We start from the raw sequence: 26,812 nt of genomic DNA on the forward strand, positions 1-26,812 counted from the left end.
ATCTCACTATCTTCAGGTATGAGAAGAAATATTTATGAATTGACAGCTGTTGCACTAATTGCCTCATCACTCAGACTTACCTATTTGAATGTTCCTCATTTCTTAAACTCACATAGATTTTCCAAAGACAGGAGTTGGGGCTGACCGATAAAGATATGGCTGATGAAATCTTCCATGTCTCTTACACTGACTTTAAGTGACTGACAACAATGAACACACTCTCCTGTAATGAAAAGACCCAAATATCTTGTATGGATGAAATTCCAAATGCCCAGGCTAGACACAAAATGGGATGGGGGGTGCTCTGAATTGAGAAACATAGCAGAATCCATTATGTGTGAAGATTGAAGAATGTATACACAAGTCACAGGACCACTAATCCACGCTGTAGCTTACTTGGCCATATGGAAGCAAGGCTGCTAATTAGCTGACTTTAAAAATAATGAGATCCACTAGGGAGGTAGAGGCAGGAGTATCACTGTGAGTTCGAGGCCATGCTGACCTATAAAATGAGTCCAGGACAGCCAAGGATACACAGAGAGACCCTGTTTCAGAAAAACAAAGGAGACGGGGAGAGAGAGAGAGAGAGAGAGAGAGAGAGAGAGAGAGAGAGAGAGAGAGAGAGAGAGAGAGAGAGAGATCAGTTTACATTATGCAGACAGGAATGATGTATACAATCAGTAAGGTCCAGACTCAGAACCAAAGAGAAGGTGTCATGAGAAGAATTCAACCAGATGTTGCTAGCTTTCAAGTTTGAGGAAGAAGGCTAAAAACTAAAGAATGTTACCCACCTCCAAATGCTATAAAAAGTACAGGAACAGTTTCTTCCTTAGAATTTCTGGAAGAAACTCAGCCTTTTATTTCATTATTGTGTTGCTTCTCTGTTTTCTTCCAATTTAATGACAATATTTTAATTTTATCTAGTGATACTTCACTGCAGGCTTCTGACCTTTAAGCCTGTAAGAAAATTAATGTTTATTATTTAAAGCTCCCAAATTTGTAGCAATTTGCTTCATTAGCAAATTAATACAATCATTGGAATGTTTTGGACTACTCTGTGATTTCTTTTATCTTGACAGTATATTTGTCAAAACTGGCATGGAGGACAATGTTCACAGAATATCAATACAACCTCTTCCATCATGCCCAGGAATGTTACCAAGGCTAGCCAGTCTTTCCTATTCCAAGATGCCCCCAAGATAAATGCCTGGGATCTATCAACAGAAAATTGGCTCTGGGAAAGATAAAGAATTAGAATTTCCAGGAAAAAAATTTACAGAATATGCTAATGCTGATATAGATGCTGCTGGTTAGGGAACCACATTTCCAGCCCTACTGTTCTAGCAGAAGAGAGAGGCATATAAACAAATAAAATATTTTTGTACAAAACATACTATAATTTTAAAGTATAAAAAATAAAATGTAGTTTGATATCCAGTATGATATTCTACACAAAAGTACATCCATCAGTATAGAAGCATAAAAATAATGTGCTTGATTGTGGAAAGGGTTGAAAAATAAGCTTAAACAGAAAGGGGATAGGTATTGATTTACCTATATTTGTGGCAGACCATCTCTTGGAAAGACAAAGAGGGAAACACCTTGTTTCTAGGACAAGGAATATATACAACTGAAAGAAAGGATAATTGGAGGGAAATGAAGCCAGAAAGAGATGGGGAGGGAGAGAGGGAGGCAGGGAAGGAGGGAGGAAGGGAGGGACAGAGGGAGGGAGAGGAGGAGAGGGAGAGGAGGAGAGGGAGAGGAGGGGAGGGAGGGAGGGAGAGAGAGAGAGAGAGAAGGAGGGAGGGAGGGAGGAGGGAGGGAGAGAGAACACATAGAAGAGTCTTTCTGATCTAAAAACATCAATGTGCTATTATCACAAATGCAGGATCTACCTGCTGATATCAATACACAGACTTACATACCAGAGGGCATACATGGCAGCTGCATTAGACAAGTGAGAATGCTAATGAGACCAGAAGCAGAGATGATGGGAAGAAGACTCCTCCAGAGACATCATCAATGACTACTCTATAGTAAAAGAAATAGCCTGGATAGCTTAACTATGAGAGAAAAGGTCATATTACCAATTAACCTTTATAAGCTTGGCTACAAATTAACTATAGGTAGTGAGGGAGGACTATGGAGATTGAGAGGGTGACTGCCAGGGCTTGAATTTACCCATTTGGTTAGCTAGTAGAACCAGTCACCAGAAGTGAGGACCCTAAAAGACTCCTTCTTTGGGACAGGGGATGCTTTTGTGTTGTAGAGTCACATTTTTTTCTTAAGGTACCTGAGATATAGGAAAGATGGTTGGATGATAACCATAAACATCTATTATTTTCTAGGACATCAAAGCATAAAATGAAATAGCAATGTTTACCTACACACTTACAAAAATCACCAAAGTAGTAATGTTTTCGTCAGATTCTTTTTGCACTGTTCTCAGACCAAATGCATGAACAATCCCTTTCAGAGTCAACAGAATTGGGAAAAGAGGAGAATAATAAATTATTTAGCAATGACTTCTTCATGATGGAATACACTTAATGGCAATTATATTAGCTTAGGTAAGTGCTTTTGTACAAAGCATACACTTGGAGGTTGGCTACCACTTTACTCCTCTTCTCTATGCATATGCATGGCTTTGTAGATATAGCATATCTTTACCTAAAGACAGAGCCAAGCATGAAACATTGTCCAAGTTTAGAGCAACTTAAAGATAATGTTTTCAATTTGAAGAAGTTATATAACTATTTCATTAGGAAACTAAATAATTCACATACATTAAGCTCTCATTAATCCATATCAAGTAATATTTACATCTTAAGTGCAATGAATAATGCTGATTTAGAAGTTAAATGTTTAAAGTTGGCCCTCTAAACATGGCCCACATAATCAACTGACTGAGACTCATGGGCACTTGCAGAGATCAGGAACCCTGTAGGTGTCTGACCTAGGTCCTCTGCATATATGTTATGGCTGAGTAGCTTGGTGTTCTAAGAATCCTAACAGTGGGAGCAGGGCCTGTCCTTGAATCTTTTGCCTACTTGTGGGACCCTTTCTCCCTACTGGGTTGCTTTGCTCAGCCTTGATGTGGTGGTATGTGCCTAGTCTTATTGAAGCTTGTTATGACGTGTTTAGTTGATGTCCCTAGGAGGCTGGCTCTTTTCTGAAGGGAGGTAGAGGGAATGGATCTGGGGGTAGAGGGGAGGTAGGAGAGAGACTTGGGAGAGGGAAGGAAGGGGAAACTGTGGTTGGGATGTAATATATTAGAACGTAATAAAAAATAATAAAATAAAGATGATCCTTTAATTTAATTTAAATGATTAATTTTAATAAGTGTTTTTAAAGGGTACATTTTTAAATATTTTAGTATAGCATGATCTAAATGCATATAATATGTGTGCAGGAAAATACCAAATACAAAATTATGTGTAATTTTTATTTATTCTTTTTCATATTGAATAAATATTTTATATGAATAATGTTGCTCTTATGAAACAAATGTGAAAAATATTTGAAGAGCTTTTCTTTTAAAACTAAAAATATTTAAAGCATATTGTAAACTGAAAATCTAACATTATGCAACCATCCAAACAGATGTTTGCCCAACTGCCTAGATGCAACCAAGTGTCATCCAAAGTGATATCTTGGTGACATGTACTGGCTTACATGGAGCTAAGGGACTAATAACTAGATCATATGTGATTAAAAATACAATAAAGAAGGATGTCAAAGAGTAAATAGGGAAAATGCTTCAAGACATGAATTTAGAAAGTTCTTTCCCAGTGTCTTCTACATATGACATGGTTGTTGTGCCCATGAACTCACTACAGCTATGACTATTGGCACAAATTGAAACCCATTAACATTCTCTCATAAATGGAGGAGGATTTCATGGGGCCCTGCCTTTCCTTGAGGAGATAATGGCAGTTAATGCTTGCTGAGAGATAGGGGAAGATGTTCATTTTCTTTAATGGTATAATCACTGGTAAGGTGCTCATAGTCCAATATATAATACTTCTCCATGTTTATGAAAGCAACCATAATTAAAATCACTGGGTCACCAAAAGAGCCAGCAAGAGAGGACAAGGACTTTTTCAGAAGAAGAAGTCCAGTAAGAGAGAGGGGGAATGAGAAAGGGTAATGGTAGGTGAAAATGGCCAAAATATAGCATATACATATATAGAACTGTTAAATAATACTTTTTGATTTTTCAAGACAAGGTTTCTCTGAGTAGCCTTAGCTCTTCTGCAGCTAACTCTATAGACCAGGCTGGCCTCAAAGTCATAGGGATCTGCTTGCCTCTGCCTCCCAGTGCTGGGATTAGAAGTATGTGCCACCATTGTCCATCTTAAATAATGATTTTAAAAGCTATTGCCAATTCTTACAACCCATGAAAGGATGATGCTAGAAAAGAAGTTTTTATCTTCCAAAATAGTCAATGTTCACCTGACCCTCCTTAGATGGAAAGATAAAGAATATTCACTATAGTGGGATATGGCTCCATACAGTCCTGAAGATGGACCTGTGAGTCACAAAGCATAGATTTTAATAGCTCAGCTATGCACAGATTATCCCTACAAATGCAATGCAGAAGAGACGATGGGTTGACACTTTAAATACCATGACTGTAGATAACACCAACCATATCGGTAATGTCTACTTAAGTTGAATCCTTTGTAATTTACTCTAGGTTGCTATGTAGTTTACTGAAGGTTAAAGACCCTTCTGATTTCATTATTAATGAAAAAACTGAGAAATTAATATGTAAAGAGGGCAAAGCCTGAAGAAAAGGTTGAGTATTTAAAACTCTTTGGAGGATGAACTCTTTTCATATCTAAGTATTACATATTTTAATTCTTTGTAGTTCAACAATTCACATTAGAACAAATTTTAATTATACATTCTGAGGAAAGTGAAAGTTTAAAGTTTGGTTTTTATAAAGCAGTTAGATATTGCTACATATAAAATCATGCAAAAATCAGTATCTTAAACCTCAATGTTTGTGTTACTGCTGTCAGATTTCATGCCTTGAGATTTCAGTCAACTTTGTGTTGTGTGGACAGTTAACTGTTTGCTATTGATAGACTACAGGACAATGCTGAATAAGGGAGAAAGCTCTCCTGAGTGCATCCATTGTCTCTCTTTCAGAAAGATAGGTCAAATGTGTTGTCAGTCATACAGATTGGTATAACACATATTTCTAGGCTTGAACACTAAAAGCAAATCACAAGGCCAGGTCATATTCAATTAAGAGAGAAAATAAAACTCTGCCCCTGAAAACATGATGGGGTGAAAAGTTAAGGTCAGCTTTGCAATCAGTCTGCCATATGCATAATGCAAACGTTACATCCACGTTAAATATTAGGGGGAAATGATAACACAAGTAAGTGATGGTCAACTAAATAAATGGACCATCTCTCTTCTATTGTATGTGATATGTACCAAGAAAGTGCCTCATTTTATCAATAGATGAAAATGTTCTGTGCATATACTTCACTGCAGCCAAATAGGAGCTCCATTAATATCACACTTTTACCTATCTGACCTTGAAAGATACTTAAAATATGACTGAATTCTTCCTTTAAAAGATGAAATACATCTATTGATTATTTTGTCAAAGAAAAATATGTATTTTTTTACTCAGCATAACTCTGTTGGCACTGTTGTGAGATGTGCCAAAATCTGACACTTTTCAGGGTGATTCAGATACTAAAACTTTGGCAAGAAAATTCTAATACTTGAGACTTTTTTCTAAGTTATTCACTTAACGATCAAATTCTTTATCTTCTTTTGTTTCTGTAGACATAATGCAAGCAAACTGCATTTTGCCATCTGGGACTCCAGACCCATTTCAAAATCGAAAGTAGTTTGACCGAGAGCTAGGAAGTTGGCTCAGTGGGTAAGCACTTGATGCAGAAACTTAAAAACCCAACTCTGAATCCCCAGATCCAGCACAAAGCCGGACACCAGTAGTGTCACCTGTAAGTGCAGTGTTTATCTGGTAAAATGGTAGACAGAGACAGGAGAATCCTTGGAAGTTTGCAAGCCACTTGGTGTGGCATATGCACCATAACAAAAACAAGAGACTCTGTCCCACAAAATGTGGAAAGTGAGGCCCACCACTTGAGACTGTCTCCTCTGACCTCCACATGCAAGCCACAGAACAGGCTTATGCTGTGCCACTGAAATGCATGAACACAGACATTAGTAAACACAAACACACAGAGAATTTTAAAAACAAAAATAGTAGAAGTTAGGCACTTCTGACATGACTAGGAAACAGAGACACGGTTGCAGCAAAATTCCTGTTCCTCTCTCTGGCTCTTATAATTTATCTGCCCTTCTGAAATGATGCCCAAGCCTTAGGAACAAGAGTTATATTGTAGATGTAATATCATATGAACTGATCAGGGTGTGTCTGTGTGTATGTGTGTGTGTGTGTGTGTGTGTGTGTGTGTGTGTGTGTGTGTGTGTGATTGTGATTTAACAATTAATGAAAAAATAGGCCATGATTTTGTTTTTTTATTTTAATTTTATAAATTTATTCAGATTGCATCTTAATTGTTATCCCATCACTTGTATCCTCCTGTTCCTCCCTCCCTCCCGCTTTCACCCCATTCCCCTACCCTTGGTCTAAGACCGAGGGGGCCTCCTCCCCCACTATATGGTCATAGGCTATCAAGTCTCATCTTGATATAGGCTATGACTTTGAAAGAGAGCAAGGAAGTGTATCTGGGAGGGTTTATAGGGAGGAAAGGGAAGGGGAAACCATGTAATCATATTATAATTATAAAAGTGAAAAAATAAAAATTACATAAATTGTTTCCCTACAAAATAGTAGCTGTTCTAATAAATAATACAATTGTAACAAAAGCAAGGACACTGACCTTGGCTTTTGCTATACTGCAAGTTATAACAGAAGGGAGGTGCTTTAATGAAACCAGTTAGAGGGCTAAATACGTGTCTGAAGCATTAGCGGCACTGATAGTGTTTGGGAAAAATCTAAGGTATCAAATACAAGCTAAGTAATTTCTCTGATCACTGGGGAAATAGGTGCTGACAATATTTATGCCATTAGACACAGGTTTCTAAAGAAGAAGGTATGCTTCCTGCAAGACAGATATTACCCCTCACAAAGAGGCAACATTGGTCATCTTACTTGGGTCTCATTTCAGGGATTCCTGGAGGAACTTACTACTCATCAGAGAGCAATCAGAGAGCAGCTGTAGCTATTGTCACCTTCTCTGGGCTTAGGAAGGAAAAGAGGATTAATTGGAAGAGTGATGCATTTATCTTCATCAAGGAAACCATACAGAGAGCAAGATCAATGAGAGCAATTCTTACCAACCGCATAAGCGCTGATGAAAGAATCAATTTTTAAAATCTTCAGTCAGGCCCAGAAGTTCATACAGTATGAACCCAGTAAAAATTTTACTTACTTCTCCTTTTTTCTTCTAATTCCTTCCACTTGATCTCTGGAAAGCAAAAACCTCCATTTCATTAAATAATGGAGAAGAAATCAAAAGCAAGTAAAACAAGAGGTTAGCCCTAACATTCTCTTAAACCACTTGTGCTAGTCACGGTTAGGGAAGCAAAGAAAGCATCATCTGTAAACAAATCCCATAGTTTGTGCATCACAGAGGACAGGACATTTTAATTAACTGTCTGGAGACTATTCTGCTTATTTCAGAGTACGGATAAAAGCTACGAGATGTCCCCAGTTTTCATCTCGAGCAGAATAATGTGTTTAAATGGAGAAGAAAACAGCAGGAAACAAAATTGGCTTAAAATTACACACTACTCTTCATTCTTCCCTAATGGACCAATACAAAGACACCTCTCATGGAGAAGCAAAATAAGAGAGCAAATAATGACATAATAATAGGCAGTAATAAAGCATAAACAGAAACAAAGCTAGGGGTGAAATAAGGTGGTGTTTATACAGAGTAGCCTGAGACAGCATTTTAACAGACATATGAAGCTGCAGAGCCAGCTTTAGAAAGGTCTGTGGGAAGACAGTCAAAGCAGAAATCCCAGGAAGTACAAAAATGCTGAGTCAAGAATGAGCTTGGCAGTCCAAATATATATATATACATATGTGTATGCATTTAAATATACATGCATACATACATATACTTAAAAGCATATGGCTAGGACTGGGAATGGAATGTACATCATGAGTTTGGAAAATTCATCAGGAATCTAATCTTATACACTCATGAAAAAGGAATTGAGCTTAAATACAATCCAAAATTTAGGGGTTAATTTCCATTCTGACATAATTCTCTTGGTTATTACTGCATACAGAACAGACAGTAGGCCACCAAGAATTGACTCCACTGATAAGGCATTTGATTCCAGGTCACCTAAAGGTGCTTACAGAAGGAGCAACCATTCCAAACACAACTGACTTTGAATCTTATGGGAAGAAGGCAGATTCTCCAACAGCTTCCTTCAGGACAAGATCTGGAACCACCATCTTATATTATATACTGAACATCTTACAATCACACACAGGAGAACTTATGCTTAGTATCAGACTTATACTCTCTGTGAAATGTGTATGCATTCATCTATGCTCTGCTTTTAACACATTTTGTCCACCCTTAACAGCAATCAGTGCATGACTTAGCAGCTCAGACTTTTCATTGGTTCTAACTAACTTGGGCTCGATTTTATTCTTTCATCAAGTCATTTCCCTTTTTTCTGATTCTCAACTTTTTCATTATTCACACATTCAACTTCTTGTTTTAAAGAATTAAACTGCAGGGCCTGGAGAGATGGATGGGTGGCTACAAGTACTTAGTGTTCCTGCAGAGAACCTGAGTTTTGGTCTCAGCTCCCATGTCAATGGCTCACAGACCCCTGTAACTACAGTTCCAGAAGCTCAGATACACTCCTCTAGCCTCCGTGGGAGCTGGCACTCACATGCATGTACCTCACCTACAAATACACATAACTAAAAATAAAAACAAAATATGTTTTCAAAGAATTACTCTTTAACATGATGTACTGTACATACATGCAATTCGGACTTACATCCATTGCAGCTTCCAAGTATAAAGCAAGCATTATACTATTTTTCCCTTTAAGAAATGCTAATACTAATTTTATTTTCTACCTATCACCATCTTTCAGATAGCAAAGATATGAATTTACACCCGGTATAATTTAAATACACATCTGTCTCCTACATTACACTCATCTGTTCTGCTTTCCTGGATGTCTTAAAGCTAATAAAATATAAGGCATTTTGAGTCATCTTTATTGAACATGTGAAGTTTCACTATAAGAGTGATATTTTTCCAATTCATAGCCTAAGTGGTTTCCTGAAACATTCAATTGTAGTGTTCTTTTTTTAATATATTTTATTAATTTATTCATATTACATCTCAATTGTTAGCCCATCCTTTGTATCCTCCCATTCCTCCCTCCCTCCCACTTTCCCCTTACTCCCCTCTCCTTCAAGGGGGAAAATAAGACACTAGTGAGATAGCTCAGGACGTAAAGGCACATCCTACCAAGTCTGATGATTCCCGTGACCCACATGGTGGAAGGGAAAAAACAACTATTCCAAGTTGTTCTCTGACCTCTGTGTGCACTCTATGGCATGGATATGTACACAGCTACACGTATTAAGTACGTGAATAAATGTAAAAATAGGAATAAATGATAGAAAAGAAAGTGAATTTGTCTACCTTCTTAATACATAAAACAAAGACTGGTATTGTAGGATGATGGTAATATCTCCTAAGGGCCAAAGGAAGACATGATGTGTGCATCAGTCGAACAAACATAATGTGGTTTATGCTGGTAGAAACATTCACCACCAGCATCTTATCCCAGCACACTCCACTTTTCTGTTAATAAGGTTTTCTCACTGGCAATATTGCATTAAGAGTGGAAGCTTAAATTGCTAGGTGTGCAAAAATCAATTACTTAAAGTCTATTAGTTATTCTGAGTGGTTTAAAATAATTAATAGACAAGACAAGGTTAAAATGGTCATTTGTATTTTTTTTTCTAACTTGAGTTCCAAGTTCACAGACATGTTCACATCTATGAACCAAGAGTAGAATTTAATTTGGCTGAAAATGACAGCAAAGTGACCATTAAGTAATCAGTTCGTTCTTTGGGGAAAAAAGTTCTAAATTTACATACCAGGAACTGGCAAATGATATCTATATCTTAGTATTTTATATTTATATTACAAACCATTCAGTAAAAAGCACAATTACTTAAGTATTTATTATCCAAAGAATATTAACTATTACATTGAATTCTGCACAAAGGGTAAGTGTTCTTCTTAGTTCTATAAAAATAAGCCCCCTATGACTCAAAAGCTAATTTTAAAGATGCCTTCTAAACCAGTGAAATTCATAATGTAGAAGAAATTCTCTTCCTTAATAAAAAGTCATCTGGTGGCCCATAAGTTAACTTCATAATAAATGTTCCAAGTTTTGATTGTTTAACCAACAAAACAAACAGAACACTTAATTCAATACTAGAAGAAAACCCTTTCTCATACAACAATAGAACATAATCAAATATGAATTTTTGACTTTATGACTGCTCCCTCATTAATATATTATCCATTTCCTCCATAACATTCAAATTGCACTTTAAACCCCTATTTTAAAAAAAGAAACCATGTAAGAACGGGATCAAAAAGAATTGTGAAAGGAAAAATTATAGCAGCCTTATTTTGCCTTAAATATTTACCTTAAGACAATGAGTAGAATAGGACACATTTCGTCAAAATGTCCCCATTTAACAGTTACTATAGAAACGTAAATGAGCTGTTATGATGCCAGCCAGTCTGTTAAAAGACATCAACATGTAACAGCATTCCCACCAGCTTGAAGCCTACAGAGTCAGTTACTCTGGGCATATCTTTTCAGGTGATTTAGTAATTCCTTTTAACATCACAAACTTAAATCTATATAGTACAGGAACTCCAGCATATTTTATTGTTTCTGGAGCTGACTAAAAATGAAAACATATCCAAGAAAAATACATTATATACTTATTATAGTTCAATACATTTGGTTCCTAACAGGTAACGTACCTGTCTACCATTTAGGTGTCCACCTTCCAGTACATTCTAGTAAATGTTAACTTCTAAGATCTTATTGTGCTTTGAGAACTTAGAGGTACAACATAATTTTAAGAAACTAGCATATGATTATGCTTAAATTCATATTAAATTGACATGTTACTACTATATTCAAATAGCATCCTTTTATGGAAATTAACAAAATGTATTACCCTTAAAATACAGTAATATTTTATTTTATTGTGAAGCAACAGCTTTGTAGAAATGTTTGTCCAGTCTTATTAAAGATTTGTTACTACTTTATATAAATAATGACAATTTTCAGAAAAATATAGTACATTGGATATGTAACAATGCAAAAATATTTTTTTAAATCTTGTCCCAGAAGACCACCTGTAAATCAATATACCACATCAGTGGAACAAAGTTGTTCAAATAGTGCTCCATTAACGGAATCATTTATGCATACTACAGCATAGATCTTGAAGTAAATCCTTAAGTCCAGGTTTAAAATTTACTACTTTAAGACAGGCTGGAGAGATGGTTCAGAGATTAAGAGCATTGGCTGCTCTTCCAGAGGTCCTGAATTCAATTCCCAACAGCCACACGGTGGTTCACAAACATCTTTTTTTTTTTTGGTCTTGCGGTTTGTTTATTTACATTTGCATGTCGAAAGATATGTGCTAGCCCTGGTCAAATTGGGCCTCAAAACAGATTTATTTTTTATTTTTATTTTTTTAATTAATTTATTCATATTATAGCTCAGTTGTTAGCCCATCCCTTGTATCCTCCCATTCCTCCCTTCCTCCCACTTCCCCCCTACTCCCCTCCCCTATGACTGTGACTGAGGGGGACCTCCTCCCCCTGTATATGCTCATAGGGTATCAAGTCTCTCCTTGGTGACCTATTGTTCTTCCTCTGAGTGCCACCAGGCGTCTCCATCCAAGGGACATGGTCAAATATGGGGCACCAGAGTATGTGTGAAAGTCAGATCTCCTTCTCCACTCAACTGTGGAGAATGTCCTGTCCATCGGCTAGTCTGGGTAGGGGTTCGAGGTTTACACAAACATCTATAAAATGATCTAATGTCCTCTTCTGGCCTGCAGGTGTACATGCAGGCAGAGCACTGTGTACATAAAAAATACATCTTAAAAAAAAGAAAGACAAGTGTGCTTTATAGCTGTACTTTCAGGAGGTAGTTGTTCTCTAGTACACAAATTAGAGCTATCTTCAATAAGAGCAAGTATTAAAATTGCTGTATACTATTAATGAAATCATAATGGCTTTCTGCTGAAATAAATGGTGTAGATTTATACATACTTTTGTTGAAGGAGCATTAATATCATCAGGTGGCTGGTAATAATTGTACCTGCATGGCACATGTCCCATAAAACTATGGTGTCATGGAGAGGTGCTTTGGTGGAATGTGGCATTTATGGTGGTGCTTGTGTTGGGATCGTTTACACTTAAAGGCAATTTTAGTTGGTTGAGAAGCTTTATGGTAACAAACTTCCTCATGTGTAGCACATTTCCCAGATGTCTTATAGACAAACACATTGTTTTACATCCCTGATCTGTGCAGCAGATAAAGATAGAAGCCAAAGTATATTCAATTGTGATCATAGGATTTCTACAGCCTACTTTTATGTTTTTCATATGAAGTAGCACTGTATGCCTTCACAGAATTATTCACTTGTAGATTTTAATGAGCAATTGACATTTGTTACAAAAATTAACTAGTAAGCCATCTTTCCCCAAAACTTTGATCTTTGTTTTACACTCCTCCCAAAGGTGTCCAGGAGTTCATGTTCCCCCACTATCCCTTGTAGTCATATCATTTTTCATTGTGTTCTTTACACACAGACATCTCATTCATACTCCTTGGAGTCTTAGTGTTGTTGGATTATTTTTGTTGTTATTGTTTTGGTTTGGTTTGGTTTTTTGCCTTTCTCAGTAATGAGCTTTGCACAATTGTGTTTGTGAATTTCTAAGCCACCCAATAGTCCAGAATTATGAGCACCTGGCAACCATTATAGTGGCAGTGTTATAGCTAGTGGTGCACATCCGCTAAAATCTTCATGTTCCCAGGACACAGAAGTAAAATCAGATCCCTCCAGTGATGTGACTTTACCCTTTAGTGTTTCAACTCTCTTCACATGCTCTAACCCATGACTGTAGGAAAAAGTTAGGACAGAGGAAATGAAAGTGTTTGTTTTACTAAGGCTTCTCCTTAGTGCTATAAAGGGAAATCAGTTGCTAGCTGTGAAAAAAAAAAGATGAATGGAGAACAAGGAATACGCTTCCTGAAAGAACTTCAGAATGATTACAAGAGTGTCTTATTTTTAAAGTATCGCAGATATGTAAATGGCCTTAAGTATTTCACTGTAATGAGATGGAATAATATGTATATCTGTGTTTACACATATATGTATATAACACAAATATACATATATCTCCTTAAGTTGTAATGATTTCATGAGAGAATAAATTTTAAATCACACATCTGCAAGAAGAGAGAATTACACTAATCATCTAAAAGTCCATGGATACGTTAATTATACTGCACTAGACATTTTGCTGGTTCTCTCTTAGTTTAAGGAATAGTTAGGGAGTTGAGGGAGGAGATACCATAATCAGATTATATTGTATGAAAAAAATCTTTTAAAAAGGAAAAAAGAAATAGGGGCAGCAAGATGGCTCAGTCAATGGGTAAAGACACTTGCCACCAAGAATAAGTACCTGAATTTGATCCCCAGAAGCCACATGGTAGGAGAGAAACTGACTCCTGAAGGTTGTCATCTGATATCCTCATACATGCTCCCCATACACACAAAATATGTAATGGTTGATTAGAAGCATCTGTGTCACATCTCTGAGCCTGTCTTGCCTGCAAGAAGAAACTGACTCTCAGAACTAGCAACAAGTGTTGTTCTGGTCCCTGTTGTCTCTATACCAAAGAGAACATCTCTTGAATATGTTAATTTACCCTCTTGTCTGTCATCTATCATGCTTCCCAGGAAAGGAAGGAAGGAGGGAAGGAGAGAGAGGCGTGGAGAGAGGGAGGGAGGGATGGAGGGAGGGAGCCGCCAACACATTGATCAATCAGATCAAAGTTTTAGAGTTCCAGAAACAGAGATGGACATTAATAGAGTTTAAGTATTGTATCAGAGGGTGAACTGCAAGGTAGGATATTAGGAACTAGGGTAGGTGATCTCAGACTATGTCTTGATGAGGCTACCGTGTACTTTGGATCATGTAGATTTTATGATATGATATTTACCTACTGGGGAACACAGGGAGGTGAAAATTGAAGTGAATTTCAATAAGAAATGTTCTTCTTGCTAAATAAACTGTTAATTTGCTTGAGCTTTACTTTCAGGAAAAAAATTATTTCCTGGAACAAGTGGGCAAATTTATCCTCACAATTGGTTAACATACAAACAGGAAATTATTCCCATTCCCATTATTGTTTTACATGGTGACAAAAATTATATTTGTTTTAGTACTCAATTACAAGCTGAAGTGATCGTTCTCCTTTATCCTGGCTCTGCCATACTAAATTGATTCTAGGCCACACAATGGTAAAAGCACAAAAGCATTCAGTGAGCAAGTTATCAGTGCTCATCAATGCCCAAGCACTGCTGCACTAGCAAAGCCACTATGCCCCTGAAAATGTTACTGCATCCAAGAAAATAAATAGATTTTGTGTTTTCTTTCATTTTGCTTTATTACATGACCTACAAAGAACTCCACAGCTGTATTTCCCAGGATCTTAAAGATTTTTTTCTGAAACAGTTTGTTTAATTTTTTATTTACCCTTAATTATTGTTCTCCTTTCAAAGACTCAGATGCTGCTAGCACATGATGGTGTCTAATTTAGGTTTCATTAAACAATGCAACTTCGTTCATGCCCTCCCTACTTCTTGAACCATTTCAGTATCCAAGCAATTCTACTCTCTTTGGATGTTATTAATCTGCTGGTGACATCCCCATCTCACTTGCAAATCAATCACTATGGGTACATCTCAAAATGCTACAACATACCCAACCTACACACACACACACACACACACACACACACACACACACACACACACACACACACATACACACACACACATAGTCTTTTAATTTTTTGTTTTGTTTTGTTTAAATATATTTTATTAATTTATTCATATTACCTCTCAATTGTTATCCCATCCCTTGTATCCTCCAATTCCTCCCTCCCTCCCTCCCATTTTCCCCTTACTCTCCTCCCCTATAACTGTGACTGAGGGGGACCTCCTCCCCCTGTATATGCTCATAGGGTATCAAGTCTCTTCTTGGTAGCCTGCTATCCTTCCTCTGAGTGCCACCAGGCCTCCCCACCCAGGGGACATGGTCAAATATGGGGCACCAGAGTTCATGTGAAAGTCAGACCCCACTCTCCACTCAAATGTGGAGAATGTCCTGTACATTGGCTAGATCTTGGTAGGGGTTTGAAGTTTAATGCATGTATTGTCCTTGGCTGGTGCCATAGTTTGAGCAGGACCCCTGGGCCCAAATCTGCCTAGCATAATGTTCTTCTTGTAGGTTTCTAGGACTCTGGATCCTTCTATTTCCCCATTCTCCCATGCTTCTCTCACCTAGAGTCCCAGTAGGATGTCCTCCCCTCTGTCCCACTTTCCTGATAAGTGAAGACATTCATGGGACATGCTCACTGGGCTAGTGTCCAGATATAAGTGAGTATATACCATTTGAGTCTTTCTGCTTCTGGGTTAACTCACTCATTACGATCATTTCTAGTTCGATCCATTTGTCCACAAATTTCGGGAATTCCTTGTTTTTAATAGCTGAGTAGTATTCCATAGTGTAAATGTACCACAGTTTCTTTATCCATTCTTCTACTGAGGGCAACTCTGAGATTTCATCTTACACCTATCAGAGTGGCAAAGATCAAAAATTCAAGTGACACCACATGCTGGCAAGGATGTGGAGAGAGAGGAACACTCCTTCATTGCTGGTGGGAATACAAACTAGTACAGCCACTTTGGAAATCTATCTGGCACTATCTCAGAAAACTGGGAGTAGGGCTTCCTTAAGACCCAGCTATTCCACTCCTTGGAATATACCCAGAAGATGTTCCAGCACACAACAAGAAAATTTGCTCAACCATATTCACAGAAGCCTTATTCATAATAGCCAGAACCTGGAAACAGCCTAAGTGTCCCTCAGTAGAAGAACTAATAGCCTTTTGTATGTGGCATATGTGTTTTCACATATGTGCAGGTTTACATGCATGTGTGGATATGTGTGTGTGAAAACTTGAAGCTGACACCAGGCTCCCTTGATTTTTTTTCACTTTAGTTTATTGAGGTAGGGTTTCTCACTAAATCTGGAGTTCACCAATCCTAGTTAGTCCCGCTAGCCAGCTTGCTCCCTCCACCTAGGGAGTCCTCCAAGTACTAACTTACAGGAAGCCTACCCAGCTTTGACATGGGTTCTAGATATCTGAACTCTGGTTTCCATGCTTCCATTACAAGCATGAAATTTTTCACTCAGCCATCTCTTAACTCTTCCACTTGTCTCTCTTGTCTCTTTCACACTACCACTACCACTGATCCCCTTCCACTTCCCAACAGGCCTCCCTATTATATTAGTCTTTCTGTCTCTTTCTTTCTTTCTGTGTCTCTGTGTCTCTGTGTGTGAGAGAGAGACAGAGACAGAGACAGAGAGAGACAGAGAGACAGAGAGAGAGTGAGAGAGAGAGAGAGAGAGAGAGAGAGAGAGAGAGAGAGAGAGAGAGAGAGAGAGCCCCAAATTAGCTTAATCAGGGTTGCTCACAGGAGGATGGGCTTATTTATTGGAACATGGGCAACTTATCAGTGGCTATACCACTAACAAAAATGTCTCTCCTTCCCTCAGCTACCATAAACTGCCTATAGACCTTTAAGCAAGGGTGAGCATTCCTTTACCCCCACTCCTGAGCAATATTAATTGCCTGTAAGTTCTCAAGGAATGGCAGGGCCTCGTGAGCCCCTTCCTCCATCCATGATAGAGTATTGAAGGGCCCAGTCTTTTACAGGACTTATAAATAATGGAAAAAGCTTTAACTACAGATAAGTGATAGCAGCTTCTAGTTCAGAAATCCCACTCCCTGGAAATGTTCTCTATCTTATTTGGAATTTCTATTGTGACAAAACACCATAACCAAAAGGCAAGTGGGAAATTTTTTTTACTTGGCTTACACTTCCACATGGTAGTTCATCATTGAAGAAAGTCAGGGCAGGAACTCAAACAGGGCAGGAACCTGGAGGCAGGAGCTGATTGAGAGGCTATGGAAGAGTGCTGCTTACTGGCTTGTTCCTCATGGCTTGCTCAACCTGCTTTCTTTTTTACTTTTTAGTTTATTATAATTTATTCAGATAATATCCATAATGTTATCTCTTCTGTTGTATCTTCCTGTTCCCACCCTCCCTCCCTCTTCAGCCCTATTCCCCTCCCCTAGACCTCTAACACAAGGGGGCCTCCTCCCCCACCATAAGATCACAGCCTATCAGGTCTCATCTGGGTAGCCTGCTTCTCCTTCCTCTGTGTGCCACCAGGCCCTCTCCACCAAGTGGAAGTGATCAAATCTGGGGCACCCGAGTTCATCATTTCAGGGGCAGTCTCTGCTTTCCTCACAACCTTGGAGAATGAGCTGTCCATTGCCTAGATCTGAACAGAGGTCTAGGTTTACTGCATGCATTGCCCTTGGTTGGTGCAAGCTTGTGCAGGCCCCCCTGGGTCCAAATCCTCCAGCCTTGATGGTCTTCTTCTGGGGTTCCAGATCCCTCTGGGTCCTTCCATCTGCGCATTCTTCCATACCTCTCTCAGCACTCCACCTAGAGTCTCACTGTGAATCTCAGCATCTGTCCCCATCCCCCGCTGGGTGGAGTCTCTCAGAGGACATCTATGTTGGACTAATATCCACTTATAAGTGAGTATATACCATGCGTGTCTTTCTGGGTCTGGGTTACCTCACTCAGAATAATCATTTTTAATTCCATCCATTTGCCTGCTCAACCTGCTTTCTTATAGCACCCAGGGACATCAGCCCAGGGATGGTACCACCCACAATAGACTAGGGCCTCATCAATGACTAACTAAGAAAATTCCTACAGCCAGATCTTAGGGAGGCATTTTCTCAGTTGAGGTTTCCTCCTTTCAGAAAACTCTAGTTCATGTGTCATGTTGACATAAAACTAGCCAGCATAGCCACCATAAGCACAGTGAATATCTCTGATCAGAGCACTTGCTTGTTTATACTGGTGAAATTTAACCTGAATATTCTGAGTAATTATTATTTGTTGAAATTGTTGATGAGATTAAAGCCGTTGACCATCCTCAGATTTAAGCAGCCACCTTGAAACACTTGAAGGCTCCTGTTACAATTAATCTTTGTGCCTTTAAATAAACAAACAAAATGGGTTTCCATTAAGTTCTCTTCTTTAGGGCACTGTGACTCTAGCCTTCATCCCTTTGCTCTTAAAAGTTGCAGGACCTAATATTCGATTGTCAAAAGGGAGATTAAGTATCTGTCAAACCGTAACAGTGATTGGACAGAAAAAGGTTTAGGATTAGAGATTTAAAGAGACGAACCTTTTTAAATTGCTTAGATTTATGGTGTCAATTAGACTATGGCTGCCTCTTAAAACAAAAGGATAAAAATCTAAATGAACTGACAACGAAGAGGTACATATTGCACAATGAAGGAGTATAAACATGAACAACTAATAGCAGGAAACAGGCTGAAACATATCCCTTTAAGCCACATGCCATCTGGCCCAGAAGCAGTCATTCTACCAGACTGACACCAAAGGTCGGCAGGAGCGAGAGCCGTATGTCCTGCTGCCAGGCTCTTGGATTTTATTTCTCATTTAAGGGAATCTGATCTGTCATTCCTCTGGCTCCTGTGGGCTTTAAATTCACATAATCAACATGTCACTGCCAGAGACGTAGTAATAGCTGAGGCAGTTTAAAGGTGAGTGGAGAATAATCATACTCCCAGGCCAGATGCCTTTAGTTCTGCAAAGAAATAAAACGTCCATTTCCAGCTCTGAAGGTAAGGCAAATTGGCCCATGTGAAGGAGATCTTGCCTCTCTTCCCAAATGAGCTAGTAGTATATTTTACTTCCTGGGAGAACTGGCCCTTCACAGAAGTTTAAAGCAGTTGTTCTTCAAATGTGGTTCCCAGCCCTCTAGGGGTTCACAAGGTCCTTTCTACGGTGCCTAAAGGTCACAGTTATTTTCATACTAACACTCCTATTTGCCTGTTTCATTGTTGGACATTTGCAGGATGAGCCCAAAGTTGGTAGAGCCTTTGAGTCTGAGTCAATCAGCAATATCAACTTATATGGGTAGAAGCATTACAGGAAAAGTGAAATGCCAGTTTTGTTTAAGAATATTCTCTTTAAAGAGAAACTGTGGGCAGAGGAATCTCTGTGACAAGCTGAAAACCTAAGTCAGAGTAGGCTCCTGAAAGAAAATGAGGGGGACTCTGGCAGAAACTCCTAGTAGCATGGGCCATAGTGTCTGAAAAGGATACCCTCTAATTAGACAAAACTCCTAGTAGAGGGAGAGGAGCACTAACCCACCCACAAAAACTTCAAACCAAAATTTATCCTGCCTATAAGATGAACAGGGATAAAGATAGCGCAGATAGAGCAGAGACTGAGGGAAGATCAAACAAATGCCTGGCTCAACTCAAGACCTACCTCATGGGAGAGAGCCACCCCCTGACACTATTAATGATACTCTACTATGCTTGCAGACAGAAGGCTAGCAGAGTTGTCCTCTGAGAGGCTGCACCCAGCATCACCTTGAAACAGGTGCTGAGACTCACAGCCAAACACTGAGCAATGCATAGGGAGCCTTGTGGGAAAGTGGGGGGAAGAAGAAAAGCACTTCGAGGTGATAGGAGTTCCACAAGAAGACCAACAAAACTAACTAGCTAAGGGCTCAGGGGCACTTGCTGAGACTGAAGCACCAACCAAGGACCATGCATAGACTTGACCTATGTCCCCTACACAGATGTAGCCAATAGGCAGCTCAAACTACATGTGGGTCCTTACTAGGTAAGGGGAGCAGGATCTGTCTCTGATATGGACTCTGATGCTCGTTTTTTTATCACTTCCCCATGGTGGGACTGCTTTGCCAGGCCACAGGGGAAGAGGACACACATAGACCTGATGTGACTTTATGAGCTAGGGTGGGTGGGAAGGGGGACTCCCCTTTTCTGAGGAATAGGGGCAGGGAGATAGGGGATGGGGAAGGAGATTGGAACTGAGAGGAGAGGAGGAATGCAGTTATGACCAGGATATAAAGTGAATAAAAAAAAACAATGTCTTTTAGCAGCTCATGAGGCAGGAGAGATGGCTCAGCCGCTAAAGAGAACACACTACTCTTGCAGAAGACTTGAGTTCTGTTGCCAGAGACCATGTTATGTGAAAACTGCCTGTAACTCCAGTTCTAGGGAATCTGATGTCTCCCTGGACACCCATACTCATGTTGTTTATACCCATACATAGACCCACACACACAATTTAAAGGAATAAAATAAATCTTTTTAAAAACATAATAACATAGTATAGTGCACAGTCAACAAGAGAACACAAAAGAAAATTATATGAGAGATTTAGAGAAGGCTTGGTCTCTGCTATGCAAACATTCTACAACTGCACTAAACACTAGCCAACAGACAGGCATCTTTTATTTTCTTCTGTTAGATATCAACTCCAGAGCCCAGTGCATGGCAATAGGTAAATGCTTCACCACTAAACCTGCATGGCAATAGGTAAATGCTTCACCACTAAACCACAGCCACCCCTTGGATCTATGTTTTTTGTTTTGTTTTGTTTTGTTTTGTTTTGTTTGTTTGCTTGCTTGGGTTTTTTTTGTTTTTGTTCTGTTGTTGTTTGGTTTTTTGTTTTGTTTTGTTTTTCAAGATGTAACCTTGGTTGTTCTGGACTCACTTTGTAGACCAGGTTGGCCTCGAATTCATGTTTTTAAAATCAAATGCAGGGGCTAGAGAGATGATTCAGCAGTTAAAAACACTGTCTGATCTTCCAAAGGTCCTGAATTCAATTCCCAGCAACCACATGGTGGTTCATAACCATCTATAATGCAATCTGGACTCTCTTCTTGTATGAGTACTGTATAAATAATAAATAAATCTTTAAAAAATAAAATAAAATGTAAATAAGCAGAGAAAAGAATAGTTAGACTTCTAAATCAAGAAAGCAACCTTAAAAGAAACACACATGAAATAGCAAGGTACTAGATACAGAGGAAGATATAAGGAAACTGTTAGATACAGTTAGAAAAGGCATCTTAGGGCCAAATGTTGGAGGGCTGGATAGATTAATAAGGACTATAAGGTTTTTTTTCCCTAAAGGCAATTCAAAACCATTGTGTAAAAAAATAAAAGAAAGCAGCAGAGAGCAGAGTGTAGAGTAGATTGGTAAACTGGGATAGGAATTAGAAAATTCTATCAGGAAGCAATTCACAATATAAGACTGGGATTGTTCAAGTCTGACTAGAGAAAATAGAAGGCAAAAGAAAAGAGCATAAGGGAGATATTGAGGGTCACAGTTTGGTAGTCAAGACAATGGAGAGACAGGAAAGAGATGGATTCCAAGATTTCAAGCCCTAAGGGCACACATGATACAAATGCACAGGAATCATATGGTCTAGGGTGCAGCTACTTACTCTACATCCTCCTAAGATTGGTGTTGGTCCACTGGGAAGGAGGACTGGGTTGCCTGTCATGGAAGAATTTTCACGGTACTAGACAAGGCAGAGCAGCATACTGGACTTAACCACTGGCCAGCCCTTCAACTGGTTGCAAGATGTCTGCTCTTACTTATCACAGAGCAATAAGATCTGATAGATTTTTGTTTTGTTTCGTTTTTTAGAAGATGGTAGTTGCTTCCTACCAACCCCATATTCAAGCTTCTCCCATTACTAAGTATTTCTGCTGCATTCTCCACGGGTTTTTAGACTGGCAAGGAGTTTGTACTTGGTTCTTATTTTTAAGGCTGTTACATTGCAAGGTAAACTCAACTTTCTCCCTTTGGCCTAATTGTCCTCAGCTTTACTCCACAGCTGTGGACAATCAGTATCTGTTTCCATTCTCTCTGTTGCTTTTCCAAATTTACTTAACTCTAACTTGTCCCATTTGGAGAGAAAGAACAGATAAGGCCCTTTATATAGCACTAAGGCCAGTTATGAAAAGTGGCTAGCAATAAATAAAAGGGAAAGAATGGTTAAAAATGGGAGGGCCTAGGGGATTTACTCAACGGCACAGTGTTTGCCAAGGAAGCCTGTGGCTATGTGGAGTTCCCCAGATAAAAGCTGGCCATGGCAGTGCACTTATAATCCCAATGCTGGGGAAGCAGAGGCAAGGGGATACCTGAGGCTTGCTGGCCAGCCACTGAGCCTAGCCTAAACTATGAGCGCTAGGCACCAGTGAAAGACCCTGGCTCAAAAATCAAAATGGAAGACTCCAGAGGGACAGCAGCTCTGGCATGCACTCGTGTGTACTAAAGATGAACATTTTGAGCCTGAAGAACAGGAGGGAGAGAGGCATGCTGATGAGATAATTGTCTTCAGTTACAGTAAGGCCTCTGCTGGAGAGAGGAAGCCTGGTTGTCCTCCCATCTGTCCAAAGGCAAACCAAGGGCTTAGTTACAGCATGGGAGATTTACATAAGATCAAAGAACTTCTTGAACAAATGTGAAAATGGGTTTCAGAGAGGCTTTGTGTAATTGCCTTTTCAGGAGATGGCTACAAATAATGTAGCTTCTCAACAGCCTGAAGGCCAGGAGGTGTTCTGTGGACAAGCAGGAGATAAGCTTTGCTTGTCACCCATCCCAAACCCCCATCTTCTTCCTTTACACATTTGTGGATCATCATGGAAGAGGTCTTAACCCTTTTCAAGAGCAAGGCTTCTTAAATTATATATATACGTTAATAAAGCCATTGGCCCAGTGGACACCAGCACACTTAGAATTATAATAATTCCAAAAGCCATAGAGGCAATTTCTGACAAAATGCTATCCTAGGCAGACTCAAGATTGTTTCTTTAACTGAAGGGTTGCATGGATGGTTTTTAATTAGGATGGATTAATGCAGGGTTCCCATCTACATAAACCTAAATTGAAAGGAAGGAAAAGCAATGAAGTAATTTAAGGGGGAAGTGGCTTCTTCACCCTCTCGTTTCTAAATATAACTCTGAAAAAGAGGGAGATTTGTCTAAAAATTGCCATTTGTTATATTCCTTAATAATTTCTGTATCTAAAATTTCAAAGATGTCACATAACTTCAGTGTGTATGCACATATATCATATGCATATATGTGTTTCTATTTGTATATAATCATGCACAAATTATATATGACAGTACACATATGTACCATCCCTTTTTTAACTTTCCACAATGTCATTAACAGAGAGCTAGCCATGCAAATTACTATGTCCTCCCTTCTGCTTCATTTGGCAAAATCGAGAAGCTTGCACATTAATGCATAAGATGACCTTCATAATCCCACAATGTAAATGTGTCCTTGGATTTTCATTCTAAGAAGCAAAAAGAAGCAATTGGAAGGTTTTTTCTTTATATCTGTCACAGCATCATCCTTTGATGTATCTAACCATAGTAAGGCATTAAAGAGGAAAAGATGGAAAGAAAATTAAATGTTTTTCATAATCAAAATGAATATCCCTATCATCTTTTACTAGGAAAAAGAAGGATCATGTCCACACATCAGTTCCAGACCCATCAATTGCCAACTCTTGCCAGAACAATTCTGTCTTGATGATTCTCACATCTGTCCTCACTTTTCTCTTCCAAACCATCAGCATATCCCATGTCTTAAACATTACAGCAACAGCTTCCTATCTGAACCTCTAGCCTTTAGGCTCATCTCTCACACTGCCATTAGCAAGTGTTGATTAGAGAGCAACCAAATCATACTGACAACTCATTTTAAATTACTCCATTTTTTACAGATGCCTAGAAGAAGAAGAAGAAGAAGAAGAAGAAGAAGAAGAAGAAGAAGAAGAAGAAGAAGAAGAAGAAGAAGAAGAAGTTCAACATTTTTATATTACCTAGCTAGTTAGAAAGAAGATTGACATTTCCTCCCTAATCAGTTTTGGGCCTCACCTGCTGTATCGCAGATGACACAATAATTTAAAGATAGGGAAATATTTCAACTACCCCTTTGTATAATTTGAAATACCATGTGAAAGGAGGGAAGAGACAAGCCCAATAACCTGGCCAGAGTTCAATCCCTGCAACGCAAGTTTTAAAAAAAGTCATATAAAATGACATTCATTTGTAATTCTAGTAACTCCTTCATCAAGATGGGAGGTGGGTAATTGGTCAGAAGTTCACAGACCAGCTAGCCTAAGATATGCAGTGCAGAAGCAGAAACAAGAAGGACCATGCTACAAGGTGGAAAAGGAGAACCAACTCACAAAAGTTGTCCTATGACCTTTACACACATACACACATGCACATGTGTACACCTGAGCACATGCACTAAACAATTTTTAAAGACTTGTTTTTATTTTATGTGTATAAGTGTTTGTCTGGATACGGGTTTGTGTGCCACATGTATGTCTGGTACTTGTAGAGGGCAGAATAAAGCATCACATTCCCTGAAACTAAGGTTATGGATGGTTGTGAGCCACTATGTGGGTGCTGGAAACAGAACCCCAGTCCTATGCAAGACTGGAAGATACTCTTGAATTGCCAACACACCTCTTCAGCCTCACATTGTTTTTAAGAGAAAGCTATTCTCTCTGGGTAAACATGACCATTTTTATACATTTATTTTTATGTGCATTGGTGTTCTACCTGCATGTATATCTGTGCTAGGGCATCAATTCTGGAACTGGAGTTACAGACAGTCGTGAGCTGACATGTGGGAGCAGATAATTGAACCCGGGCTCTCTGGAATAGCAGCCAGTGCTCTTAACCACAGAGCTGTCTCTCCAGCCCCCATTTATTTTATTTTATTTGTTTTGTTTGTTTGTTTTTGTTTTTGTTTTTGTTTTTTGAGACAGAGTTTCTCTGTGTGGCCCTGCCCTCACTGGTCTCCCTTTATAGACCAGGCTGACCTTGAACTCACAGAGATCTACCTGCCTCTGTCTCCTTGGGTGCTGGGATTACCTGCTTGTGCCACTGTGCCCAGCTCTATTTTATTTCTTATTTAATTATTTGTAACCAGCTTTGTTACGTGATTTTGATCAAAAGAACAGGATCTGAGTTGTATCTTTAGTCATGGGTACAGACGTGAGATTCTTAGCTAAAAAGATCCTAAGATTATTATCTAAATATGGGAGGCCTTCTGGTAAAAGAAAAATAAAGCCATACTATTGTCTCGTTCCTTAAGAGTTCTTCCAAATAAGCCTGCCAATCACTTGAAGAAACTAGTACCCCTCAGGAAAGCTATCTGTTCTAGAAATCTTGGGGAAGCAGAACTAAGCCCCTAAGCATGTAGGTCAATACAATGGTCTCCCTAAAAGTAGGCTACACCGTGAGGGTGTTTTCCTCCTTTGCAATAAATGGCCCTTTCAGTCATTTCCCACTCTCACCCTTTCAGAGTATCTCATTTCATTCTATAATAAGCCAGACTGACTTCTACACTGCACCTGTCTGAAATCATTTAACAGGAATTACAAGGACCAGGCAACTGAGAAGCCAGAGTGCAATCCCAGCAACAATGGCACATCAGGGCAATTGCTGTCAGCCATCTACCAAATGCTTCCTTATCACTAGCCACTCCTCAGCCACACTGAACTCTAACTTCAGTCTCCCAGTGGAGTTATTTTGATTTTCGTTGTTTTCTCAACTACAGTTCTGTGGCTTTCTGCAAGGCTGGACTGTCTGCCTAAGCTATTAGCTCTCTACTTGCTTTCCTGGCTGTCTACAATTCATGCTAGAAACCTCTGCTCTAGGAGTACAGGTTGTGACTGAGCACCGGAGTGCTTGTTTAATATAGACAAAGTCCTGTGGCTCCATCCCAGCAGCACAGAAACAAACAAAACACTAAGGTTCTGTTTTATGTTTTCCAGGAAAGCCAGGACCTCACACCAAGTCTAGTTTCTTACCTGCATTTCATTAACAAGGGTAAGACTGCCTAAGACTATCAACATGGTGCTCAAATGAGAGGAAAAATATTTTTGAAAAAAATTTAATACTCAGTATTTCCTTTAAAAACATATCTAAGTCCCAGGCGCTGCGGGAGCCACAGGTTACAGTGCAGCCACAGCCAAGTCCAAGAACCACACCAAACACAACCAGTCCTGCAAATGGCACAGAAATGACATCAGGAAATCCGGGTCACAAAGATACGAATCTCTTAACGGGGTTGACCCCAAGTTCCTGAGGAACATGCTCTTTGCCAAGAAGCAGAACAAGAGAGGCCTGAAGTAGATGCAGGTAAACAACGCAAAGGCAATGAATGCCGTGCAGGGGCCATTAAAGCCCTTGGGAAGCCTGAGGCTGTTAAACCCAAGATGCCAAAGGGCTCCAGCCGCAAACTCAGCCGGCTTGCTTTCATTGCTCATCCCAAGCTTGGGAAGAGGATTCGAAGCTTCATGGCCAAGGATCATAGGCTCTGCCAACCAAAGCCCAAGGTTCAAACCAAGGTGAAAGCTGCAGCTCCAGCTAAGGCCCAGGCTTCAGCCCCAGTTCAGGCTCCCAAAGGTGCCCAGGCCCCATAG

The 26,812-nt window shown here is 39.3% G+C and overlaps 1 pseudogene across 1 annotated transcript in view; it reads left to right on the top strand.

The window, feature by feature from the left end:
• The window catches only part of LOC311601285 (large ribosomal subunit protein eL29-like), a 73,819-nt pseudogene extending 47,007 nt beyond the window's left edge, over window positions 1-26,812 (top strand). The window contains exon 2 of the transcript in view: window positions 26,317-26,812. The product of the transcript in view is annotated as a large ribosomal subunit protein eL29-like (transcript). The remainder of the gene's footprint in view (window positions 1-26,316) is intronic.

This window comes from Acomys minous (assembly GCF_964271855.1).
Source record: "Acomys minous genome assembly, chromosome: 7".
In the NCBI taxonomy this organism is placed as follows: Eukaryota; Metazoa; Chordata; class Mammalia; order Rodentia; family Muridae; genus Acomys; species Acomys minous.